The sequence below is a fragment of the Sinocyclocheilus grahami genome, unplaced genomic scaffold (genome assembly GCF_001515645.1).
Source record: "Sinocyclocheilus grahami isolate Dianchi unplaced genomic scaffold, SAMN03320097.WGS_v1.1 scaffold436.1, whole genome shotgun sequence".
NCBI lineage: Eukaryota > Metazoa > Chordata > Actinopteri > Cypriniformes > Cyprinidae > Sinocyclocheilus > Sinocyclocheilus grahami.
The window spans coordinates 396,994-409,665 of record NW_015505615.1 but is presented as its reverse complement, the minus strand read 5'-3'; the positions used below and the strand labels follow the sequence as shown (position 1 = coordinate 409,665).

The window sequence follows — 12,672 nt, the reverse complement described above, 5'->3', positions numbered from 1 at the left end:
GGTTTTGAATGCTACTTCATGCTAACTAATCAGAGAGAGCACAGAAAGTGGTTGTGAAAACATCAACAAACATTGTACAGGTGTAAAATATGAGCACTTTTAGTATCTTCAGACGAGCATCACTTACTGTCGGAGGTCCAGGCGCTCGTGAGTCAGTCGCAGGAAGGCCCTCGTCCAGCGGGAGATCTCACTCCTCATGAGAGCCGAGGGAAGCTTCTTATCAGCATGAAAATGAACGCGCCGTGAGTGAGAGAGTCTATTTTTATCCTCACAATATGGCTGCCCTCCCAAGCAGCCTGGGATAGCGGCCAAACGCGGCGAGGACGTGCCAGGTAACGGGGCTGCTACCTGTGGGAGTGATCTCACATCACACCACGTCCAGTCCTGTCCTCTCAAACAGAGGCTACATTTACACTGCAAGTCTTAATGCACAGATCCGATCTTTTGACCTGCCTGTTTACATTCACTTTAGACATGACTGGTATCCGATATCTGTGTTTAAATTAATTCCCGCCCAAGTTATCGCTTTACTATGCACATGGTAGACCCTCGGGTTTTGAATGGCCGTGCTATTAAAATTATTTATATAATTCACGTCAAGTGGCCATTATTATTTGCCAGCAGAGAGAGAAAAAGAATGCGCAAGCGAAAGTGAAGCTTGTTGGTTTAATTACAAAAACTGCTAAGTTATCACCTCATTGCTGAGAAATATAATGTAGCTTTTAGCTGTATTTATAAAATTCACGGGGCAGGGGTTGAAAACCAGCTCCTTAATGTACAATTTCTTACCTATATAACGTTTCCATCTCAATAAACAGCACACCGGCATTAAAACACAATCTTTATGGGCAAACGTGTCACCCTGGCATTGGGAGTTCTGCGGGGAATCGGATATGTGTGTTCGAGACGTAGGTCGGATGTCCAGCTATCGGATATGTATCTGATTTAAAACCACATTTGGAAGTGGCTCAGATCGGATGCAAAAAAATCAGATCTTGTGTAGATTTTTGTGTTTACACGTGTGCAACAAATTCTGATCTATGTCAGATGTGAGCAAAAAATCTGATTTTTTTGTGCCAGTGTAAATGCAGCCAGACACTAGCGCTCAGACTCTGAGACGCAGTGGAGTTCTCAGTTAGATTTCATTGTAAGTACATTTTTAGTATAGGGATGCATGGTATTATCGGAACGCTATCGGAATCGGCCGATAATGACTTGAAATCAGCATCAGCTATCGGCCAGAATAAGTTGAAAAATATCAGCATATCGGATATCGGCAATTAACTTTAACTAAAACAGACTCAATAGATGTTACAATTAGACAATAAGAGAAATAAAATGAACATTAAAATGAGCATCATTCAATCTTGGGAGAGTTTGATGAGAAATGTTTGAGATCATATTGAGATCTCTGATACTAAAAAGATACAAGTAAGGGATAATGTACATCCTGCTGGTTGTTAACGCAGAATAACCCCTGATGAGAAGCGATATTCTGTAGTAACAACCGGCTGGATGTACATTATCATGCTTATTACATGGTTACTTGCCACATAAGTAAATATTTAGACACAAAATATTGATTTGAGTTGAAACCGATAACCGATATGCAGAACCGATATTTCATTTTCTACTTTTTTTTTGTTTGTTCTATTTCATCTTTGTATCACAACAATAAAACCATAGCATGTTTTTATAGCAGCAACAATCATAGTAGCAATATTTTACAGTTTTACAAAAAAAATAAACTATAAGAAAGCAACAGTAATATTAACAATATGTTACCGTTTTATAAAAAAGATTAACCTTTAAAAAAGCAACAATCATATTAACAATATTTTACAGTTTTAAAAAAAAACTATAAAACAACAATAATAGTTTTATAAAAAAAGATTATACTATTAAAAAGCAACAATAATATTAACTTTGTTACAGTTTTATAAAAAAAACAAGATTAAACTATAAAAAATAACAATAGGTAACGTTTAGTTTTAGTTTAAAACAAGGTTTAAATTTTTTAATTGTTTATTATGCTAATAAGTAAAGAAAACTGTAGCTTATTGAGCATTGAGCGTAAATCCAGGAATAAGTCTTGCATGCATTCTTTTATTGGTGGATCCGATAAACAAAACCGATATGAAAAATGAATACTGGAGAAATATATTGGTAAAACCGATTATCGGTTGATCTTTTATTTTGTGTCCACAGAGAGAAAGCGTCACTGATGATCACTGATCTGAGTCTTTAATGGCACTGTGTTAAACACTGAGCTAAACTGATCTCAGATCAGCAGGTATTTTTAACAGAGGAGTGGGAGGGACTGATGAAGCTTTGCCCGTTTTAGCCGACTGAAGGAAAGGTGTAAGAAAAACCTTTGAATCTGTTTTAGCTGTAGTGGAATTGTGCAGAGCAGGTACAGACTGAACTTCACCGTTCTCAACTGACCTTTACTTACAGTATGACATAATTTCCTGCTTCACTGACTGATTAAACGGAGCTGCCTGCCTAGGCAACATTTTTCGGACTCATGGGCGAGTTCCAAATGCTGCATTCAATGTTATCTGAGACTGACCGAGTGCGAGTGTGCAAATATAAAAATATACACCTGTGTTCAGACGTTTGGGTTTGGAAGATTTTTTCATGCTTTTGAAAGAAGTCCCTTCTGCTCACCAAGGCTGCATTTATTTGACCAAAAATACAGTAAAAATATTGAAATATTACAATTTAAAATAACTGTTTTCTATGTGAATATCTGTTAAAAATGTAATTTATTTCTGTGATGCGCAGCTGTATTTCCAGCATCATTCCTCCAGTCTTCAGTGTCACATGATCTTCAGAAATCAGTATAATATGCTGATTTGCTGCTCAAGAAACATTTCTGATTATTATCAATGTTGAAAACAGTTGTGCTGCACAATATTTTTGTGGAAACTGATACATTTTATTTTTCAGGATTCTTTGATGAATAGAAAGTTCAAAAGAACAGCATTTATTTGAAATAGACATTTGTCTTTACTGACACTTTTGATCAATTGAATGCGTTCTTGATGAAAAAAAGTATTAATTTCTTTAAGAGAAGTGTGAAATGTTGAAATCTGGCAACTCAGGATTCATGTGAAGTGTGAAAAGCCCTTTAAATGCCGAAAAATGATCCCTAATAAGGCAACTCGCTTAGTTTTGAGACACAGCCGTCATTTTCATTGTGTTGTTCATGTTGTTCTGTTGGTTTTGTCCAATTTTTTCTTTCCTCTTCATGATACAAAGTGAGCAGGTGGCTTCTTGCTATGACCAGCATCCTGTAAACATGGACAGAGTGTGTGTGTGTGTGTGTGTGTGTGTGTGTGTGTGTGAGGTATGTGCCAGCGACCCTCTGAAGGGAGCAGGAGGTATACAGTATCACTTCCATCTTTACATTCTCTTTTTTAAAAGGTTCATAGTTTTTATGAAGCAGTGTAATTTTTTAGACCATTTAGATTTTTTAAGGTACATAAAGTCACTAAATATTGAGCATAACTTCTTAATATGTCTAAGTTAAAGTGTTTTAAAGCTAAAAAGGTCAACCTCTGTCTCAACCAATGGAGTGAGTTTGGAGGCGGGACTGTCTGTTTGACTGACTGATGGCGTAGATGGTTTCAGGAAACCGGTTTGAAAACAGTATAATTTGTTTCCACAATTTTAAAGAGTCTCATTTGGGCGGTGAGATAATAAACACAAACACACTCAGCTGTCACAATGATAATGGAGTGAGTTTGGAGGCGGGACTGTCTGTTTGACTGACTGATGGCGTAGACGGTTTCAGGAAACCGGTTTGAAAACAGTATAATTTGTTTCCACAATTTTAAAGAGTCTCATTTGGGCGGTGAGATAATAAACACAAACACACTCAGCTGTCACAATGATGATGATTAATCTAGATGCATTAATATGCAGGTTGATGGGTCTGTTGATTATTTCATGCGCATCGGAGCTTTGATTAAAGGTGCGCTGTGTTTGTTCAGGACGTGTGAACTGATATGAAAGAAACACTGATCGTGAAGTTTCCATCTGTCTGTGACTTTGGATCAGTTTAGCCTTTAATACACACACACACACACACACACACTTCAGTCTGTCTCTAATGTCGTCCAGGGCAAACGGTGCCATTACAGAAGAAGCCCAGCATGCTTTGATTATTTATTTTCAGTATGTGCAGAATTTTTTTATTTGACCCTCATGTTCTGTTCAGATTCCCTTTACTGTCTTCATTTAAATCAATGATCGATGTCTGAACATGTGTAAAATGAAATTAACCTGTTATTTATTTAAAAAATAAATCAAATTAACCTGTTATTTAGCCTTTAAATAATTTTATTAAGTTCTTCTGAATTTATTAAAATATTTTTCCTCTAAAATTACAAGACAACATGATAGCATGAGAGCATTTCTACAGATTACAGGCCAGTTAGAGATTCATGACATGCAATTGTTCATTGCATTTATTCTTGCTTTATATCTTATTTATTCTGTTTTATATCTTATTTATTCTGTTTTATATCTTATTTATATTTATTCTTATTACTTTGTATTATATTTTGCATTTTATTTATATTTGTTCTGTTTTATATCTTATTTATATTATTTTTTTACATCTTATTTTAATCAATATCTTATTATATTTTACATTTCATTTTTATTTTTCTTATTTTATGTCTTATTTATTCTGTTTTCTATTTATTTATATTTACAATAATTCTTGTTTTATATCTTATTATATTTTAAATTTTTATTCAATTCTCATAAGATCAGGAAAGTCGTGAAGCATCAAACTGATGATCTTCAATGGAAATGATTTGAGTTTTTGAGGTATTAAAAGTGTGCAGTGATCTCTCAGACCTCAGAACATGAGTTTGTTCAGAAGAGGTTTGGTCCGTTTGTGCTCATCTGTAGGTGTGTGTTTTCCTCAGGTGATCATATGTACACAAACCCAGAGCTTTGAAGTGTGTGTGTGTGTGTGTGTGTGTGTGCGTGTGTGTGTGTGACTATGGGAGTGTGTGTGTGTGTGTGTGTGTGTGTTTGTGTGTGTGTGTGTTTATGAGTGCGTGCGTGTGTGTGTGTGTGTGTGTGTGTGTGACTATGGGAGTGTGTGTGTGTGTGTGTGTGTGTGTTTATGAGTGCGTGCGTGTGTGTGTGTGTGTGTGTGTGTGTGTGTGTGTGTGTTCTGAGGCAGACTCAATTTCTTTGTTTGTGAAATATGAATTAGTAGTTTTATTCTGTTTTTCCAGTGGCTCCTCACAGTCACTTCCTTCCTCTCTCATGTATTCCCAGACCGTGTGATGAACGTTATGTAAAACTAAATGAATTAGCAATGTAACATTTCTTAATCTCATAAATATCAATTATTTGGCTGTAATCTGTCTTTTTTCTGTTTAATTGCATGTGATCAAATTCAATTCAATTCATATTTATTTGTATCGCACTTTTCACAATACAAATCATTGCAAAGCAGCTTCAAGCAGTTAGTTAATGACATATATTCAAACAAACGGTGAACACGATTGTCACATTATTTATAAAATAAGATTATCAGAAGCAGAATTATATATATATATATATTCTTATTTTATATCTTATGTATTGTTTTATATTGTATTTATTCTATTTGACATTTTATTTATATTAACTCTTATTTTATATTTTAATAATTCTATTCTAAATTATTTTCTTATTTTATTTTTTATTTATATGAACTCTTATTCTATGCCTTATTTATTCTATTTTACATTTTGTTTATATTTACTCTTATTTTATCTTATTTGTATTTATTCCTCTTCTATATTTGAGATGTTCTTTAGGAAGAGCAATCGAGTTTCATTCATTATCTGTTCTCGTAAGAAAGGATCACAGATGATCTTGTCTGTGTTCATGATGTTCACAGCATTTTGTGCAGGTGCTTGAATTGTAACTCATTCATAGAGAGAGAGAGAAAGAGAGAGAGAGAGAGAGAGAGAGAGTGGGGGCCGTTTAGAGCCCAGAAGAATGAGATGACAGATCCACCTCCTTCCCTCTTTTCTCTCTCTCTGGGGCGGGACTCTCCTGCATGTGTTGGCATTAGTAGACTGAAGGAGCGGAGCGCTGCTCTCTCCCAAACCGCTGCTGGAGACTCCGGGCCGAGCAAGGTGATTTTCCCAATTAAAGGCGAGTGATGGAGACGGGAGCTTCTCTCCATAAATACAGAAACACGCTAAGCAGGTGTCAGAGTGCTCTTTTACTCCCGGCAGCCCGCAGAGAGACGGATAGTGTTTTTCTCTGGAGCACTATCCTTATGAAACACACTCACACACGCTGCAGAATGCAGCACTTCTCACCGGATGAAGATCACTGTGGCTATATATGGACTATTTCTGTAGTATGCAGTGTGCACATCATGCACATTTTCTGTATGCATGAAAAAAAATACCTAGATGACCTTCTACATTCGCCAAAATATGCCATTTGCAACAGAGCACACTGTGTGAGATACTGTATCCCACAATGCAGTGCACTTGATCCGACCTTCCAGTGTAAGAAATGAGCTGTAAGCAACGTCAGCTTTCTTGACTCATTGTTTGAGTAGACTTTATTTAATGCATTTTTAAATTAAATAAAAAATGGAAAATATCTTTTGTTTGCAGATGTTTTCTTTTATTTAATATTATTTCTATTTATTTTTTATAATTGGTGTGATCTTCCATTTACATTGTGACAAATGAACAGCCATAACAGCTACAATTTTAACATGTTTATTGACTCGGTGTTTGATCCGACTGGCAAAAGTTAATGCTATTATACACTAAATGCAAAATGCAAAGTTTAAAAAAATATACATATACTGTATATATATTACTAGATTTTTAGCAAATACATTTCAGCAAAGTAATTTAAAGTTTGCAATTTTTCGCATTTAGCGTTTTTATTTCTAAGGTAATAATTGAACTGATTTAAAGATGCACGTAGCGAGATCATGTGACTCTTGAATACTGCTCTTTCACATAGACATACATTTGTTATTGCATGCATACTGCATACGGTTTCACATGCTGATTTTTAAATAGTTGCAGGTGTTTCACTCATAACTTGAAATGCATGAGCCTGTTTTATTAGTCTTTGTTTCTTTGCGTGTGTAATTTGATTGACAGAATGCAGCTGTAGTCTGGTGGGTTTTAAACGCTACTGTGTATGAAACAGGATTACAACACAATCCACAGCTCTGAGATTACGTGTGCGAGGATCCTTTGTGGATTCATTTGAGCTCGACTGTAATTAGGATCTGTGAAATGCATTAGTTACGTACAGAATGGAGTTCAGTCTAACTGCATGAGAAACTATATCGCAGAATGCAGTGCACTCGGTTAGCAAATTTCATTTTTGGGTGAAACTATTTTTTTAAGTAGTATCCTGTGCGGTATGTTAGTAGTCACTCACTGATAACTTGCAGCTGGTGAGGATCTGACTTCCTCCCACGTGATTGGCCAGATGATAATCATGTGATATTGTGTTAACGAGGCTTGGGAAACACGAGCCCGCTCATCTCTTCTGATTAGAGGCATTGTGCTGTTCATACACATGCTAATCCAATCAAATTCATGAATGAGGATGTTCTTAAAATAAACAATATAACCATAAATAGCATTAAAGAGTTCAGATAACACCCACAGACCTCTGAGGACGTAACCCAGTTGAAGACGTTTAATGCGTTTAGCTCATGAGTGTGTATCATTTGACATGAGATTGTGTCTGACCTAATCACGCCATCAAAACAAGATGTGACTTGGTTTGTTTTTACCCAGCTGGCATTTCTACAGTTATTCAATGTCGTGCATCAAGGTTATGTGATTTTGCAAATTGAATCTACGTTGATACTGCAGTGTTGTTTCAACGTCTTTCAAAATCAGTGTTGATTTATAAGTATTTTTGGTAAAACTTTACAACGAGGTTTTGTATGTTAACATTAGTTAACTGCATTAGTTAACATGAACTAAAAATGAAAATACTTCTAAAATGTGTATTCTTTATGTTAATTTAAACATTTACATTATTAAAATCAAATTGTAAATCTCTTAATATCATTTCAAAATTTCAGTGTTGATTAAGTATGTTTGGTAACACTTTTTTTAACATTAGTTAACACAAACTAACAATGACTGATAATTCCTTCTAAAATATTTATCAGTCATTTAATATATTATTCTAATCAAAAGTTGCATCTGTTAATATTATTTCAAAATTTCAGTGTTGATTTCTAAGTATATTTACAATCTTAATGTTAAATTAAATTTTCTAATACATTATTAAAATGTATTAAAACATTGTATCTGTTAATATTATTTAATGGACCTGACCTAACATGAACTAACATCGAACAGTCATATTTTTATTAACTAACATTAACAACGATTAATAAATATTATAACAAATGAGTTGCTCATTAGTAGTTAAAGTTAGTGAATGCATTACCTTCCTGTGAAATGTCACTGTATTATGTAACGTTTTTACAAGCATTTAGCATGAAACATTGTTTCAAATTGTTTCAATGTTGAGAAAACATTGTATTGTAAAGGCATAGATACATAGAGTTATTGTAAAGTTTTATCGTATTTTGTTCACATTTTTACAACCAATTCCCATTCAACATTATTTCAAAACTTTGAGCTAGATTCACATTATTTCAACCACTTTTGCTGAATGTTGAAGGTTGCTAGTAGGGATGCACTCAAATTTCGGCCGCCGAAAATTATCGGCCAAAAACGGCATTTTCGGTTTTTGGCCAAAGAGAAAAAAAGAACACACTGCAGCATCACTTAGACCTTTTTAAGAATGTCTGATGAATTTATTGCTGTCTAAAAATATGGACAGATGTGGGATAATGAGTAGAATTTTATATCATGTTCATGTGAGAGTATGACCTGTTTCCATTATGTATAACTAATGTTCTCAATAATTGAATTGAGTGTATATACTAACTGTTGGCTGTGTGTTTAATATGCATGATATTTTTCACTCACGTGTGTGTGTGTGTGTTTTCTCCTCAGTGTGTGTGCGTGCGCTGGAAGTGACGGTGAGTCAGAGCAGCGTTCAGGTGGCCAGAGGTCAGGCGGCCGTCCTGCCCTGTACGTTCACCACCAGCGCCGCGCTCAATAATCTCTACATCATATGGATGGTCACGCCGCTGGCCAACGCCAACCAGCCAGAGCAGGTGATAAACCAAACCACATACAGACATATTAATCTTAACCACACTTACATGCAATGTGCTGTATTTTGGGGTGCAACAATATTCAGCAGGAAACAATTCAGGAAAGTGCTTGATCATATCCATAAGGATTAACCCGACCAATGCATTTTCAGTCTGCATGCAACTTTTTTGACCTGGTGGTATGTAAGCTTCATAACTTAATATTTTTTCAGCTAAAACCATATTGCATCTGATTAATAACTTCTTAGCAACATGTGAATGTGCAAAGATTTCAATGTTTTACAGTGTTATGTTTTTTTTCTATATTAACCTCCCATTTTGATCATTAAAAAATTTAGAATTTTTTTCAGAATTGGTGTAATGCAAGAAAAACATAATGAATTATGATATTATATTATATTATGATTTGTGAGAAATTTTATTTGAATATATCATTGTGTGAAATTTATAGGAACATATAAACTGAGAATTACCATCGACTTTATTTAATTAAATTCTTTTGGGCTTATAACTCTTGATGGCTCAAAAACGTCTAACTTTATAAAACCTAAATATTCATTTTCTGACAAAACAACAATATTACTCTGAAATGTTTTCAAACAAAATACATTAATTTTACTTGCATAAACTTGGACTTTCAGATGAAAAAGGTAGATTTTTCATGCTGCAGTGGTTCATCGATATGTGGCGGTGGAGTGAAATTCAGTCCTAAAACTTTGTGATATATAGGAAATAGGCTAAATATAATTTGCAAAAGTATTCTTGAGACTAATCTAACTCCATAGATGTACAAAAGGTCTAAATAACATCATGCGTAAAGCCATATTTAATATCCGGAACGCAAATGTGTTGCTATTTTTTTAAATGGATATATCTCTTATATATATATATATATAGTTTTACTAAAAACCATGCATTTTTTATGCATTGGTAGGGTTAATTGGAAAATGAAAAATGAGCAATGATATTATAAGGAATCTTTCTTTTTAACGTATTCATTTGCTTAAATGCAAGTTCAAGAATAGACACCTTCATTGATTTGAATGGGAATGATGTATTTTTGTTGCTTGCGGTGTTGATGGAGTGTTAACACAAGTGTTTTTCACGTTTCATATTTCATGGTTTCCACTTTTAGTACATTTGTTTTTTCCCTCTCAAGTCTCTCTTTGAAGACAGCATGTGACTGTAGACTTCCTGTTGAGATTTTGCACCTTCACTATGCTCATTAACGGACTGAGAAAGCTGAAGAGAAGGGCAGAAATCATGAGCGTGTCGGTCGGATGCTGAGACAGAGCCAGTGATTCATTTACTTAAAACATGACCTTCATCTGACTTTGTGCATGGATGCAGTTCAGCGCCCCGTAAACGCACACCAGAATGACCAGCAGCCCTCCACAAACATTCCCATGTTTACTGCTGGACTATATATACAGAAATGGCAAATAAATAAATAAGATCAAGAGAAACTGCAAACCCGGGTCACGGCACCAGAAAACAGCCGTAATTATTTTCGCAGGTCGTTCTAATGATTGTTTGTTTATGCTTGCTATATTAGAATATAATCAAGCGGCACGTTCATTAGTATCAGACTAATGAGACTTACCTCGTTGAGAACGGTCATTTACACAGGAGGAAAACTGCAGTGTTGTTTGTATCTTTTTTTTTTCTTTTCTGAAAGCTAATTTGAGAACATCACGTGTTTGCTGTTGTAGTTATTCAGAGCTAGAGCAGATTGAAGATCAAGAATTCACACCTGAGCACCTCAGTTAGCACGAATAAACAGCGCTCAAATCTGATCGGATCAGCAAGCTTTTTAACATAGTTTATATAATCACACAACGCCTCAAATTAACACTCGCCAAGCACCAAATGTGAGGAAAAATTAGCACTGGTGAGTATACGAAAGAGTGTTACTCGCCACTTGGCCAGTAACTTTTTTTTATTAATTCTAATAATGTCTGAGAATGTTAAATGTAGTAATAATAATAATAATAATAACAATTTAAAAAATATATTACAAATAGTATTATTATTATTATATAAATTATTATTATTATTATACAAGTTAAAAGTATTATTATTAAATATTTTATTTTTATAATTTGATTAATAATAATAATATAATTATTATTAACTAGTAATATAATAAGTAATTCTATATTTTTAATATAATAATAATAATTATTATTAGTTAATAAAATTATACAAATTTAACAAAAAATAAAGAAATATCACTATATGTATTTAATATTCATATTTTAAATAAATAAATAGTACTAAAAAAACAAAAACAATTGCAATTGTTTTTCCTGTTTTTTAATGAACTAATACACATACAGTTTCATGTCTGGTGAAAAGTATTTATGGCCGGTAAAGTTTCTCTGTCACTAGCCATTGTTAGGTGTGGCATCGTTCTCCTAAGTTTATCTCATAGTTATGAACAAATGTTCTTCCAGAAATGATAATAGAAGTATCTGGTTTTGAATGATGTTCTCAAAACGTTAGCACAAAAACATTATTTATACGTCGTTCATGGAAGTTTTTCTAAATGTATTAGTTTTTTTAATTAACTAACTGTTTCTGAACGTTCAGTGAACATTCTAAAGTAACATTCCCTTAATGTTTGCAAAATTGATAAAATGGAATGTTCCCTAAATGTTTGTTTTTTAAAAACTGGATGTTTTGAAATAGGTACGTTAGCAAAACATTCCTAGGCTGTGTTTCTGTTAGCTGGGAAAATCTCTGCTGTAACACACTCTTGGGTCAGTTTGAGATGCATTGAAGTTCACATGCAAACTCTTCCTGATGTCGTGCTCTTCCTGTTTTCTTTACCTGTACTGTACTTACACACACACACAGCTGCGCACTGCCCTCTGGGTAACGCACACATGTTAAAGCACACGCGTGTGGTCCGGCCTCAGACATGAGCAGTGTGGGCTTTTGTAGGGCTTCAAACGCAGAGCGCAGGTTTATCGCCTCGTCTTTTGATTCCGTCTGATATATTTTCATAAATGACTGCAGGCCAAACCCCATTCACCTGCTGCCCACACACACACACACACACACTCACTCACACACTCACACACTCACACACACACAAACACACACACACATAATCACACACTCTTACCTGTAACTCTGTGAAGTTAACCTGAACACATACACTCACTCACTCACTCACTCACACACTCACACACACACAAACACACACACACATAATCACACACTCTTACCTGTAACTCTGTGAAGATAACACACACACACACACACACACACACACTCTTACCTGTAACTCTGTGACGATAACCTGAACACATACACTCACTCACTCACTCACTCACACACTCACACACACACAAACACACACACACATAATCACACACTCTTACCTGTAACTCTGTGAAGTTAACCTGAACACATACACTCACTCACTCACTCACTCACACACTCACGCACACACA

General features: G+C 34.8%; 1 pseudogene; it reads left to right on the top strand.

Annotated features, from left to right (window-relative positions):
• The first annotated feature begins 844 nt into the window (after positions 1-844).
• LOC107551863 (immunoglobulin superfamily member 11-like) overlaps positions 845-12,672 on the top strand; it is a 23,727-nt pseudogene continuing 11,899 nt past the window's right edge.